This window comes from Pinus tabuliformis, chromosome 2_2 (genome assembly GCF_031772625.1).
Source record: "Pinus tabuliformis cultivar Carrire ecotype Pingquan chromosome 2_2, CPIR1, whole genome shotgun sequence".
NCBI classification, from domain to species: Eukaryota; Viridiplantae; Streptophyta; class Pinopsida; order Pinales; family Pinaceae; genus Pinus; species Pinus tabuliformis.
Window position 1 is genome coordinate 237,409,552 of NC_142300.1, and position 13,699 is coordinate 237,423,250.

The window sequence follows — 13,699 nt, forward strand, 5'->3', positions numbered from 1 at the left end:
GGATTGACAATGTAATTAATTGTAATTGATGTCTCCTCTTTAAAAAGAGGAGACATCAACATTAGAAGGGGGGAGATTACGAGAAGGTGTAGCTGGGAGCAAGGAACTTTAATCTTTTGTAATATGATACTTTGACAGATGAATAAAAGATTGTTTTGAGAATTTTCTCTTAAGTTCCATTGCTTGGGGAATCTTGTGAGAAGGACAGGGCCCACCTTCATCACAAGATTCACCCCTTAAATTCTGTAGTGTGTTAAGTATTATTTTTACATTCATGCCTTGTTAATTCCTATTTTCTGAATTTACTTATGCGTTACTGAAACTTTGTGTTTATTGCTGAAACTTTGTTTTTGCTTGGCCATTGAATTGTTTCCATAAATTTATTCATTGGTAATCAATGATTATTTTAATTGGTTTCCCAGACTGAGTTTGTGAAGCATAGTAATCAGAAACAAGTGTTGAAGATTCCTACTTGAGGAATAGGGTCCTATTCTCTATTAGAGCACAGCTAGTATTTTCCTTTACAAAATGATTTCCTTTCCAGATTATTCTTTTTAACTGTAATCCAAGATTCCTTTGATCATTGTTTGCAATAGAGAGATTTCTTTTGTTGTAACTCAAAGTAGAACTTCAGTTGTTTAAAGCAAGGTGCGATTAAAATAAATTATATTGTAACTTTTTACTGCTTTTGGAATTGAGCATATATAGTGTGTAATTGCCTTTGAAATAAAACAGACTTCCTTGGGTTGACAATTCATGTAGCATTGGTTGTTTAGATTAATAAGCAATTAAAGTGACCAATAGTAACCATGCTCAATTGCAACATGATGGTAAGATCATTGCGCTGCATGAAAACAGAGGTAAGGGATCTTCCTATGTATGACAGGTTGATAGCAGTGGATGAATTCCTGAACAAATTTGAATGAGAAGTGTTAGAACAACAGGGTTTTGATGCTATGAAATGGGCACTGCGTGCTACACCCACAAGATAGTGGGGTATGCATCAGAGAAGATTTGAGGACTGGCACAAATGCAGAAGGATGATGCATCTACGATTTGGGAAACTACAGATGTGGCTAACAGACAAGTATGATGGACAAGATGATCCATGTACACACCTCGCAAAATGGACCAAGGTCTATGGGGAAGAGCCACGACCTAAATGGGTGCATTTGTTCTGTCATACTCTCGATATCATACCCATGAATTGGTATATTGAGACGGAGCTTCGCCATGGCACGAGCAAATGGGACATATTACGCGAAGGATTTGTGTTAACCTTCACGTTTGAAGATCGTTGGTGGGATACTGTTGATGATGTGCTACAAGCAGTAAAATCAGCTATCTTCAAAATACCCTAAGAGTCAATGGAAGTGCTTCAGTTGGAATGGGCGACACAGCTGAGCTACACACTGGAATGTTACAATGTAAATATTGAGGAGGATGATGAGGACCCACAAAATATTAACATTCCCAAAACTGAAGGTTGTCACGAGGTTCGAGGACCATTAGTTGAGGATCTTGACATCAACGTGCTGCTAAAAACAAAGCAGATAAACATTGGGACAGAGGTAGAACCAAAGTATGCAACACTCAATGACTATTGGGATGATGCCACAGTGGATAAGGTCGTTGAGTTACTCCACAAATACCAAGACTTATTCTCGACCAAAATTACAGATTTAAAATGGATTGTTGGCAACTTAGGGATGATGAAGATCACCCTAAAACCCGACGCGAAGCCTATCAAGCAAAGTCCTTACTGCTTGAATCTGAAGTATAAGGAAAAGGTTTGGGTAGAGTTAAACAAAATGCTCACAGCCAAAATTACTGAGCTGGTGGAAAAATCCTACTAGGTGAGCCCTATGGTAGTACAGGAGAAAAAGAAGAAGGGAAAAATAAGAATATGCGTGAACCTCAGGAAGCTAAATGACGCCTGTGTACACGACCCATTCCCGACACCATTCATAGATGAAGTATTGGAAAACATTGGTGGACAAGAAGCATATTCGTTCATGGATGGGTTCTCAGGGTACCACCAGATCAAAATCACGCTAGAAGACAGGAGCAAGATGACCTTCACAATAGAATGGGGTTGTTTTCAATACACTATTGTGCCGTTTGGATTAAAAAACGTGCCAACCATCCTTTCACACATCGTTGTTGCAGCACTCAAAGAATACATCCACAAGTTCCTGGAGGTCCAGCTGGATGATTGGACTGTCTTTGTATTAGTTAAACACTGTGTAGTGAGCTTATGCTTGATGCTGGATACTTGCCAACAACACCAGATTGCCTAAACCTTAAAAAATTCACATTCCTTGTTCCCTTTGGAAACTTGTTGGGGCACATGGTCTAAAAACAGGGGCTGATGGTGGACCCTGCAAAGATTGCAATAATTCTAAATTTGGAAGCACCACGAAGTGTTAAATAGCTGCGCGCTACCTTGGGACACACATGATACTACAGGAAGTTCATCAAAAGTTATGCCCAAATCACTATGCCGAAGGTGAAACTATTGAAAAAATATGTCACATTTTTCTAGAATGATGATTGCATGAAGAGCTTGGATGTCCTCAAAGGGAAATTTGCCTCTGCTCCAATCCTGGTCTTCCCAAAATGGGATCTGGAGTTTCATGTCCATGTTGATGTGTCGTGTATCACACTGGGACCTGTGCTCACATAAGAGGGTGGTGAGGGCTTGGACCACCCTATCATGTTTGCAAGTCATAGATGTCTAAAGTCGAGAAGATATATTCCACAACTGAGCATGAGGGGTTAGCGATGGTGTATGCACTCCAAAAATATTGCCACTATTTTCTAGGAGGACATTTCAAGATGTATACAGACCATTCCACACTAAAATACTTGGTCAATAAGCTTGTGTTGGTGGGGCGCATATCTAGTTGGCCCTTATTATTTCAAGAATATGACTTGGAGGTCGTGGTCAAACCTAGACACCTAAACGCAGGACTGGATCACTTGTCGCTTATTGAGATAGGCAAGGAACCTATTAGTTTGGAGGAAGGATTATCTGATGCACAACTCTTTGCGGTTCGCATCATGGATGGGGACTTCGAAGATATAATCCACTTTCTGACAATAGGGATTGCACCAAAGGAATACTCTGTCCAACAGAAGAAGGAAATGGTGGTGCACGTGGCATATTTTTTTGTCATCGCAGGGCACCTATACAAAATGGGAAATGATGAGATATTACAAAGATACGTACTTGAATTTGAACGAAGTCATATCCTCACGGAAGCACATGGGGGCACTGCAGGAGCACACTATGTAGGATGCATGACTGCACAAAATATTCTTCATGCAGGGTTATGGTGGCCAACCCTTCACCATGATTCAAAAGCATATCGTAAGGCTTGTGATATATGTCAAAGGACCGGAAAACCATCGCAAATGAATGAGATGTCATTGAATCCACAAATGACACTGCAACCATTCGAGAAATGGGCTATTGCATTTTTGAGACCTATCAAACCTCAGAGAAAGATGGACACGCGCTACATCATCACTGCGACCGAGTACCTAACATGATGGGAAGAAGCACAACCGGTCAAAGACTACACGGCCACTACAGCTGTGAAGTTTTTGTTCGAAAACATCTTGACCCGATTTGGCTCTCCAAAAATCTTAATGAGTGATCACAGAACACATTTCCTAAATGAAACCATTAGCACACTCACAGAAGAATTCCAAGTGTATCATCAGGAAAGTACACCATACCACCCACAAGAAAATGGGACTATAGAAGCCTTCAAAAAAATATTGGAGACTACACTGACCAAAGTGTGCAATGCGCAGTGAAGCGATTGGGACCTATGCATACCTACAGTGCTATGGGCTTATCGGACAATGTGCAAGAAACTAACAAGACAAACAGCTTTATGGTTAGTTTATGGCATGGAAATTGTCATGCCGATGGAATATATCATACCTAGTCTGTGCATAGCAACGCTCACAGGGCTGACAGACTACGAAGCTCTAGAAGACAGGATCATGCAATTGGAAGAACTTGAGGAAGAACCGTTCATGGCTGGGTTTCATCAACAGGTACAAAAGTAGCGTGAAAATCTTGGCATGACTGCCATATCAAGTTGTGCACCTTCAAGGTAAATGACTTAGTGCTACTTCTGAGTGCAAGTTTGAAAAATTTCTAGGAAAATTCAAAATGCATTGGCTAGGATCATACGTGGTTAAGGAGGTCACAAATGGAGGCGTGGTTCAGCTAGTCAAACTAAATGGAGAACCGTTCCCAGGCAAAGTAAATGGCAGCCGCTTGAAGCCCTACACGGGTGGGTCGACTATCTAACTAGCCGACCAAAGCATAGTCTTCATGCTCTGAGGAGTCAGACAGAGGCGCGAGACTATAAACATATGGAGCAGATACCGGGACAAATGTAGGGAAACAATTTAGACACGGAGGTCTCAGAACAAAGGATGCAATAGATCTAACAAGAAGCAGCTCAGTGCGCTACCGACATCAGCAGAGTTCAAGAATCGTTGGAGGAACTCTGTGCCAAGATCGTTGCGTCAACAAAGTGAGTAGAGGGCGAGTCAGGATGTTTGTGTTGGGGTACTGTTGGGCATGGAATATCCCCACAACATGTTTTGGGGCTCAAAGCCTAAGTTTTGAGTTGATATTGTTGTAAATATCTATGAATTGTGGGCACGAAATGTATGTTAGAGTCATAGGGCCGTTTGTTAGAGCCTAGATTTATCTTAGGCTGAAAAGAAAAGGTTGTAGGTCCACATCAAACCACGCTCAGCCTCGTAGCTAGCCCTATGAGGACAGAAGAGGGCTCTCTCTGGGTCAATCTCAGCGAAATATACTCAATGGGGCTGGAGATGATTGATTTAGCAACTTATTTTAGGCTATGTATTTAGTGCAAAGGATTTGATTTGAGTTTTTAGGGTTTTGTTGAAAAAATGGGAAAGGCAAATTGGGCTCGGGGATGAGGCACAGTTTCTGCAGAGTTCCGATTTGGGAAAGGAAGGCAATCATTTTGATGCTTTAAAGTGAGTGAGATGGATAGATCAGACTGGTGGGGAGCTAAGGAGAGCAAGAGAGTCTCAATAATTCTCCTTAAACAGATGAAAACATGAAAATTTAAACAAATTCAAAGGCAGAGCATAACAATTATGTATTCTACCTTAATTACTCATTTGTTCAAATTCAGAAGAAGAAGCTTGAAAATAATACACATAACACCAGATAAACTTAAAATTACTCAGAGAAGCACACCATCAAAACATAAAGCCACCTGGATCCCAAACAGTGCTACAAAACCCTAGTCTTTCCTTTGTCAAAAATGCAAAAATGAATGTACAATAGAGTGTCAAACTTTTCCCAAGATTCCAACCATGAAAATGACTTAGAAATTACATAATATAGACAAGCCAAACCTATTCCCTTGCCTCTAGGGGTCGAGCTCATCTTTCTAGGAGCTGTTTGAATTAATTCTAAACAAGGAATTGAAAACTAGGTAGTCAAACAACTTACCCCTATATGTTAGGAAACTGATTCATTCACTCACATTTCACCTTTCGGTGAATGAATCTTTTAGAAAAAGTAAAAATGTGTCAATATTACATCATGGTTTTCAAATTACATCATGAAAAGTCAAGAATAACTTCAAGAAGCAAAACTGGTCAAAACTGGGCGAATTGCTGAGCTAAACAGTGAAAAACAAGCCAAAATTCTCTGTGCATCGTGCCACTTTGAGGCTAAGTTTGAGGCACTTCCTGAAGTCCAAATTGAGCCCAAGTGTGCTTTTTGGAAGTCCCTGCCTATCTGAATTCCAAACCAAGTGGAATTTTTGAATTTGGTGACCATTTGCCCCTCCAAAACTTCAATCTCCCGAGACTGCTTCCTGTGTGTCAAAATAGGGGCAGAGAGGTCATTTTTTGAGTGTTTTTGACCTCCTGAGGACTCAAAACTTGCCCAAACTTCCTGGCCATGCACCAGCAGTCATGATTTTTCATGAAAAATCCAAAACTATAAACTTTTTTGCATTTGGAGCCTCCTATCATAAGCGCGCACCACGTGGTGCGGTGCACGGGGAGAAGGCGCGACGCACTGGGCTTGAGGCGCGACACATAGAGCCTGTGCATAGCGATGTTTGTATGAGACTTTTGGAGGCCTTCCCAGTGTCCAAATTGGGTGAAGGATAGATTTTCAGAAAGATATTTGAGGCTACCTTTCAAAACAACTATAATTTTTCAATTTGGAGTTCATTTACCCTGTCAAAAATCAAATCTCCGAAGACTGGTCAAAATGTGCCAAATGAGGCTGTCTAAAGGCAGAGTGCTGTTACAGTCAACTTTTGAATGCCTTCCTCAACTCCAAATTGAGCTCATGATAGCTTATTGGAAATATATTTGTGTCTAGTTATCATTTGGCTCATCAATAAAGTCATTCAGCCAACCCAGCTAGGAGAAAACTTGATTTTCCCAAGGTCACTTCAGAGATGCATTCATTTCTCCTGAGGCAACGGTATTTTTGACATTTCTCTAAAACCATGACACCCGTGTAAAAATTGAAGGATTTTTTTCTTCCTTGGCATGTTGTGGAAAAAAACCTCTCTCAATTTTTCAAAATTCATCTTTTCTTTCTCAGAAATATAATTTTAGTAAAACCTATCCCGATGTGTGGAACAAGAGATTTGTCGAAATGAAGCGAAATGAAGGGGATAAGGGGCTTCTAAATTCTTGAGAAAATTTTTGGAAGTATGGAGGGATGTTAGGAAGTAGGGGAAAGTGGAATCTCAGAAATTGAGTGAGGGGAAGGGGTGAAAAAGGGCAAAACATAGGCCTAGCCTAGAAAGTAAGGTTTGTAGCAAGAAACTAGGGTTTGTGTGAAAATGACGAATTTGGGGGATCTCAGTGATGGGAAGTGTTTAATAAGGTACATTAAGGATGGGGGAAGGTGTATTAATATCAGGATACAAATTTTGTTGATGATTTGACCGTCCAAGAGAAATTGCCTTCAAAACCCTAGGAGAGGGAAATGACCTTAGCTAGGCGCAACTGAGGCATGAACAAGGTGTAAAATGACCCATTGGAACCTGACATGATGATGACAACCCTCTAAATGATGGTAGACTCAGCTGAATAGTGACACAGACTAACATTTGAACAACTTTGAAAGGAGTGAAAGCAAACCCTAGACCTAATGCCTAGTGACGAAATTTTACTTGAAGACTCACTGAAATGACAAAATTTGACCTTAACACCTTAAAATCACTTTGTAAGAGCATGTTTGATCATTGGAGGAAGGCTGGAAATACTGACACTAACATTGGCTCCAATGGGGATGGTAGCTTCTTGGAGGTGCCAAGAACGACAGATCTTTGGGAGAGCAGACCAATGCCTTATTCATTGGGCAATGGAGTCAAAACTCAAGCGGAAATGCATGACTAAAAACTGACGACTTGACGACACAAACTGACTCTCACTCAACTAAAAACTAACTCGATACTTAAACACAACCGACAAACTGGAAATGATGCTCAAAGTGGAGCTTATTCATCAAAACCTACTCTAACAGTTTCATTCATCACCTGATCAAGTGAAATGAAACAACCAATGCAACCAAGTAAGTATTCTGTCTGCTGTTTGAATTCTCCCCAAGTGCTCACTTATGAACAATAAGAGAGAAATACTAAAAGGCAACTCCCATGACAACTTGGAAACAGATCCATTGAATGCTATGGATTCTCTATCCGCCTCCAAAAACATTGCATAAGGATCTTGAAATTCATGGACACTGGGACTTAGCTCATCCAATGGATTACCTCTCTTCTCTTCATACCATGAATGCGAACTTTAATCTGAGCTTTGTAACAAGACTCTTGCTGAAAATCACAAAGAAACCAGCTGTCGGGTCAAGCTTATATCAGTACACATTTCAGACTCACATGTAGTCAATGGAGAAGGACTTTGACTACAAACCTCATCCAAAACATTAGCTATTGGATCATGAAAAACTTGAAAAGACCGCTGCAACCCATTTTCTATTGGTTCCAATGTGATTACATGAGTGCCTACATGCTGCTCATTCTTTAATAAAGATGTACTATGCAATTTTCCCTTTAAAAACTGAAATGATTCAAAACAAAATGGTATGGAATCATCTTGCATCATCTGAGCATATGTTCCAGCCTCCAAGTCTTTATTTGCAACTTGACAATCAAAGGCATTCGGCGGCTGCAAATCTGGATATGAAAAGTCTTGAACAAGGTTTTCATTGCCCTCAAGATGGTCCAAATAAAGACTTGTTGACAGCTGATTTCTGATTGCATGGAAGTTGTCTCTGATGAAATGACATGAATCAAAACAAAAAGGCAAAGATCCTTCACTTACTTCAAAATTTGCTACACTTTCCTCATCATTGTCATAGCTGATATGCATCGGTTGATCACTGTATTCGAGTTGCTGTAAGTGAACTTCTTCCTCCTCCCACAAACTAGCTACTGATTTGTCTGCAAGATTAGCGTCTGTTTGGAGAACATAATCATCATCATTCTAATCAAACTAAGGCAAATCATCACTATAAAAGACATCATCAAGCATACATGTCATATCAACAGATCTCTCTTCTCCAAGATGATCTACAAAACAATCATTATTAGATCTATGACAACTAGGATAATAAAGAAATTGTTTTGGATCAGCCACTTGTTCTTCTTCAATCAGTGAGCCATGGGCCTGAACATCATAATCATTCCTTGTAGTGATCCTTTGCATCATCTCTTTTACTGCACTTACCAAAATGTCAAGCTTTACTTCTAGAGATGTCGATTTCTCCGGATCTATGTTTTTCCTCTCTTCTTCCTTCAACCTTGCCCTTCGGATCCGCAGATGAGCCTCTACATTTACTGCACTTTTCTACATCTCTTCAAGTGTTGCAACATTCCTTTCCCTCAGCTGAAACTCCATTTCCAGATCAAAGGCACCTGGGTAGTGCAAGAGAGCAGATCTAGGAGGAGGTCTTATATCAATTGGGATCAAATAAAAAACTTGGTTAAATATAGCAGAAAATTGTTGTACTATCTCCCTTGGCAATCTTTTCAGCTGGTTATACTCTTCTATAATCAAGAAAAGGTTTTGTCCGATCATCCACCTGTCAAGAAAAACTTTGACGAACTGCTGTAAATCTGAGATGCTCGCATCAGGCAGGGTTTTGAACCAACTCTTAACTTTAGCTTGCAAAGAAAGAGAAAAAAGCCTAATACTGACATCTTCTTCATCAACCTCAAAAAGGTCAAGAAATGACTCAAAATTCTGCACATGCTGCTCAGCATTGACATTCTTACATTCACCATCAAACCTCGGAAAGTATAGATCATAGTTTTTGGGGAAAGCATGGAGAACAGAAGGTAAAACAAGAGGTTTATACCTATCTGGGATTATAAAAGGTGTAGGATTACATAAAAGAGCTACGGGATTATTTTTGGTCTCTTGAGGTTCATCAATTTGAAGATGGTCATCACAAAATTCGGAAAAAGGATAAGCTCAAAGGCATGCAAATATTTGGTATTTACAGTCTTCAAAGGGAAAGAATCGACTACAGGCCTGGGATCTTTTCTTAAGCATAGTATACTTTGCAAAGCCTTCTTGACATTCTCAGGAAAGAGAAGAAATAATTTACAACAAAGAACAAAATGTCTTGGATGAAATTCCAACTTGAATATCTGATCTTTCCATATTGTCCTTTCATGTTTCTACTGGTCCGATTCATCCTCCAGTGGAGTCTTTAGATCTGATCTCAAAACTAATTTAGAGTCACCAGGTGAATGATTTCAGCCTTGCTAGTGTCTGATCGTTGTCCACCATCAACAATCAGATCTGAACTTGATACATGTACTGGGGCAATTAACAAGTTAGATGTCACGATTACAAGTTAGACCAGAGATTGACTGAAGCAGTGTTTATCTACTTGTGCTAATGCAAAGCAAAAGCGTTTCGAAGGCTTCCTAGCATAACTTCAGGCTCCGTCTGTAGCTTATAAAACAAATGACATCAACAAGCAAACCATTTTCTTCCCCAGTATGGTCGCCACTATGTTAGAGCCTAGATTTGTCTCAGGCTGAAAAGACAAGGTTCTAGGTCCACATCAAACCACGCTCAGCCTCGTAGCTAGCCCTACGAGGACAGGAGAGGGCTCTCTCCGGGTCAATCTCAGTGAAAGATACTCAATGGGGCTAGAGATGACTGATTTAGCAACTGATTTTAGGCTAGGTATTAAGTGCAAAGGATTTGATTTGAGTTTTTAGGGTTTTGTTGAAAAAATGGGAAAGGCAAATTGGGCTCGGGGATGAGGCACAGTTTCTGCAGAGTTCCGATTGGGGAAAGGAAGGCAATCATTTTGATGCTTTAAAGTGAGTGAGATGGATATATCAGACTGGTGAGGAGCTAAGGAGAGCAAGAGAGTCACAAGAATTCTCCTTAAATGGATGAAAACATGAAAATTTAAACAAATTCAAAGGCAGAGCATAACAGTTATGGATTCTACCTTAATCACTCATTTGTTCAAATTCAGAAGAAGAAACTTGAAAATAATACACATAACACTAGATAAACTTACAATTACTCAGAGAAGCACACCATCAAAACATAAAGCCACATGGATCCCAAACAGTGCTGCAAAACCCTGGTCTTTCCTTTGCCAAAAATGCATAAATGAATGTACAATAGAGTGCCAAACTTTTCCCAAGAGTCCAACCATGAAAAAAACTTAGAAATTACATAATATAGACAAGACAAACCTATTCCCTTTCCTCTAGGGGTCGATCTCATCATTCTAGGAGCTGTTTGAACTAATTCTAAACAAGGAACTGAAAACTATGTAGTCAAACAACTTACCCTATATGCTAGGAAACTGATTCATTCACTCACATTTCACCTTTTGGTGAATGAATCTTCTAGAACAAGTAAAAATGTGCCAATATTAAATCATGGTTTTCAAATTACATCATGAAAATTCAAGAATAACTTCAAGAAGTAAAACTAGTCAAAACTGGGCGAATTGCTGAGCTGAACAATGGAAAACAAGCCAAAATTCTCTGTGCATCGCGCCAATTTGAGGTTGAGTTTGAGGCACTTCCTGAAGTCCAAATTGAGCCCAAGTGTGCTTTTTGGAAGTCCCTGCCTATCTGAATTCCAAACCAAGTGGAATTTTTGAATTTGGTGACCATTTGCCCCTCCAAAACTTCAATCTCCCGAGACTGCTTCCTGTGTGTCAAAATAGGGGCAGAGAGGTCATTTTTTGAGTGTTTTTGACCTCTTGAGGACTCAAAACTTGCCCAAACTTCTTGGCCATGAACCAGAAGTCATGATTTTTCATGAAAAATCCAAAACTATAAACGTTTTTTCATTTGGAGCCTCCTATCATAAGCGCGCGCCACATGGCGCGGCGCAGAGGGAGAAGGCGCGGTACACTGGGCTTGAGGCGCGGCGCATAGAGCCTGTGCATAGTGCTTTTTGAAGGAGACCTTTGGAGGCCTTCCTAGTGTCCAAATTGGGCACAAGATAGCTCGTTGAAAGTTTATTTGAGTCTCCTTTCCATCCTAACTGGAATTTTTCAATTTGGAGTTCATTTTCCCTGTCAAAAATCAAATCTCCCAAGACTGGTCAAAATGTGCCAAATGAGGCTGCCTAAAGGTAGAGTGCTGTTAAAGTCAAATTTTGAATGCCTTACTCAACTCAAAATTGAGCTCATGGTAGCGCATTGGAAAGCTCTTTGTGTCTCGTTATCATTTGAATCATCAATCAAGTCATTTGGCCAACCACGCTAGGAGAAAACTTTATTTTCCCAAGGTCACTTCAGAGGTGCATTCAATTCTCCTGAGGAAATGATATTTTTGACATTTCTCTAAAACCATGACACCTGTGTAAAAAGTGAAGGATTTTTTCTTCCTTGGCCTGTTTTGGACAAAGACCTCTCTCAGGTTTCCCAAATTCATCTTTTCTTGCTCAGAAACATCATTTGAGTAAAACCTATCCCGATGTGTGGAACAAGAGATTTGTCGAAATGAAGCGAAATGAAGGGGATAAGGGGCTTCTAAATTCTTGCGAAAATTTTTGGAAGTAGGGAGGGATGTTAGGAAGTAGGGGAAAGTGGAACCTCAGAAATTGAGTGACGGGAAGGGGTGAAAAAGGGCAAAACACATGCCTAGCCTAGAAAATAGGGTTTGTAGCAAGAAACTAGGGTTTGTGCGAAAATGAGGAATTTGGGGGATATCAGTGATGGGAAGTGTTTAATAAGGTACATTAAGGATGGGGGAATGTGTATGAATATCAGGATACAAATTTTGCTGATGATTTGACCATCCAAGAGAAATTGCCTTCAAAACCCTAGGAGAGGGAAATGACCTTAGCTAGGCGCAACTAAAGCATTAAAAGGTGTAAAATGACCCATTGGAACCTGACATGATGATGAAAACCCTTTAAATGATGGTAGAATCAGTTGAATAGTGACATAACCAACATTTGAACAACTTTGAATGGAGTGAAAGCAAACCCTAGACCTAATGCCTAGTGACCAAATTTTACTTGAAGACTCACTGAAATGACAAAATTTGACCTTAACACCTTAGTATCACTTTGTAAGAGCATGTTTGATCATTGGAGGAAGGCTAGAAGGACTGACACTAACACCGTCCACCCTAGTTTTGAATATAAGGTCGGCCTACCCATGGTCCGTGGACCATGGGGTTATATAAATAGAGTGAGGCTCTAAGTTGTAAAGAGATTAGATCGAATAGAGAATGAGCATGGAAGGTCTTAGATATTAATTCGAAGTATGAAGTGTGTCTTGAGTCGTAGAGTAGGAAAAGGCTCTGCAGCTAAGTGCATGGACACTTAGTAGAGTCCGCAGCTGAGTGCATGGACCCTTGCAGCTGAGTGCGTAGGGTGGAGTCGAGTCTATAATTGGAGAAGAGATTAATAAGGAAAGGTTTTTTCACTAATTCTGTGTATCTGTTTTGAGTTGTTACATGTTTTATATCAATTGCAAATATATTGTTTCTTTGTTGTGCGCACTTGCGTAAATTGTGAATATTGTTAAGTATAACTGAACGCATACAAATAAGCTAAGTTAATCAGCTAATATCGGATTACTAGTAAGGACTTATGTAATAACACTGTTCGGCCCCCAAGTAGGGTTGTGTGAAGGCAACACCTCTGGCTATGAGGAACAGGTAAGAGTGCGTAGCGATGTGCGTGCAGGGTCAAACCACAGACCACTTGAACTCATCAGATTACTAGTAAGGACTTGGGTTGAACCATAGACCATGGGATTGTATAAATAGAGTGAGGCTCTAAGTTGTAAAGGGATCCAATCCAATGAAGAATGAGCATAACGCGCAAAATCCGTTTTGCATCCTTTGTTGCCCAGAGTGAAGTGTACTTCACGGCCTCTGGTAAGTCTCTATCAATGTTGGGGAATTGACTGTATTTTGGTAGTTCCCCTGCTACGAGCATGATGGATAACAACAGCCATGTGTAGTGGAAAGTTTTACCCTATTCTTGTGCTTCACAACAATTTTTGAAAAATTCTTCACAGAGCAATTAGGACCAGTTTAACTGAACCCCCTCCGCGCACTACCCGGCCAGTGCAACCACCGGCGCCAGTACCTCATCAACGTGACACTTCCTTATAACATTTCTAGCCATGAGT